Below are 2,028 nucleotides of genomic sequence, written 5' to 3'. Positions count from 1 at the left end.
TCTAGTTTGAGGGCCTTAACGATCACCAAATTGGCTGAAATTTTGCAGAGATGATCTACACAATATTATCTAGATACTAGACGGTGGAGATAAGGAAATTCGATCGGAAAGTGGTGCAAAAATGGAAATCCGCACCGAAACATTCGGTGCGGACGTCCGCAACCAAGAAGGGTTGTGTGTGTGTCTATATATATATATATATATATATATATTCAAGCTCAAATGACATCTTATTGATATCTTAGTTACTTGATTCTTAGTTCTTCATGTAAGTGATCGAGTCATCACCGGCGACAATTCGGTAGTTGATTTTACTAAGACATTAAGTGAACAACATTTGTGCTGCTCATTGAGAGTCCAGCTTACATGACAGCTCATGTTGTACAACTACTTCATTAAATAAAACATTATAATTTGGTGATGTATATATCACATAAGCTGTCACGCGAGTTAAATTATAGATGGTTGTAAAAAATGTTGTTCATCTAACATTGTTGCACAAATAGTGTGGACTAATTTAAAAAGTACAAATGATGATGGATACTTTTATGATGTAGGACAAAAATGAGTCAAATTTAGACAGAAATAAATGTAAGGAAACGGCGAATAATAAAAAAGAATGATTTGAAGATCAGTAATTCTCGTGTCAAGAGGTTACTAGCCGCTGAAATTTTCAAGAAGAGGGAGGGGTTCTAATGAGGACTAATAAGTTAAGAACTAGTTAAAGACTTTCTCATTAATCGTTTATTACACCCACATTTCAATCACATTTTTTCATCTCAACTGTTTAGTTTTTAGGTTTATATAAGTAGATCACTTATACAAATGTTCAGTCAAATCGGTGATCGTTAAGGAATCGAACTAAATCAAATAAATGGACGATTCAAATATGTCAAACATGAGCCGTTAAAGTTTATAATTGGTAAATCACATTTTTGAATGCCTTAACGATTTTTAATTTGGATGAAAATTTATAGAGATGTTCTATTTATATATATCTACAAACTCGACGGTTGAGATGTGAATATGCGATCGTAAAAAGGGCGAAACGAAGAAGTTCTCAAGTAGTTCTCAACTTGGTGGTCCTCATTAGAAAAAGATGTTATTTTAGACTTTTCGAGTTTATCATGTAAAATTTGTTAAATCTGATTTTGAGTTACTTTTGGACACAACGTCTGTTTGAGATGCATGATACCTTTTTAGAATGAGAACGATGAGATCTACAAGTCTCACTTATGTGAGCCTTATTAGAATTAAGCCAGAAGATGTCGTCTTAATTGTCCGATTCACGATTTAGTATTTTTAGACTAGTTTTGTTTTCCTTTTAGGATTCTTTTATTTAGGGTTATTTGTTTCCTTTTTACTTTGGATTCTTAGGTTTTAATGTTAGATTATGTTGTGATTATGCTTAGATATGGATGCATATATAAGCTCCATCATACCTTGTATTAGAATTAATCTTTCATCTTAATAAAACTTTTGAGTTTTCTCAAATTCTTGGTGGATTCCAAAACTTCTCGTGGATTCGAGAAACCCGAGTCTTGTGGATTCAAGGTTGTCGTTGGTGGATTCCAATGTTATCTCACTTGACTTTCGACGATTGACGGAGCCACCTACTATCATGTTCACGCTCACTGCATCATGTTACGAAACTACATAATAGTATAAGGACACACAATTTTCCTACTGATACTTCTTAGTATTATAACTTGATAACTCTCATATGTAGGTTAGAATCACTTTCACATGAAGTTATTTCGAATTTGTGTGATGTGATTATGCCCATCCTAGTAAGTTAGTAACAATGAAGTAACCCATAGTTGCATTATCTTTTTCTTATCCATGTAGAATTGTGTTGGTTAAAACTTGAGCTTTCTTTGTTGATTCGTCTTCCCTATAATGATATATGTTGTTAATTTTTTCTGAGACATCGTATTCTTTACTCTCTCTTTAGTCTTTATTGAGCAAATTTTAAAGAAGCTACTATTAAATCCAGATTGTCCTTTTCTTTTTTTTTTTTTTTTTTTT

This window comes from Fragaria vesca, linkage group LG3 (assembly GCF_000184155.1).
Source record: "Fragaria vesca subsp. vesca linkage group LG3, FraVesHawaii_1.0, whole genome shotgun sequence".
NCBI classification, from domain to species: Eukaryota; Viridiplantae; Streptophyta; class Magnoliopsida; order Rosales; family Rosaceae; genus Fragaria; species Fragaria vesca.
Note: the sequence above shows the minus strand (reverse complement) of the source record.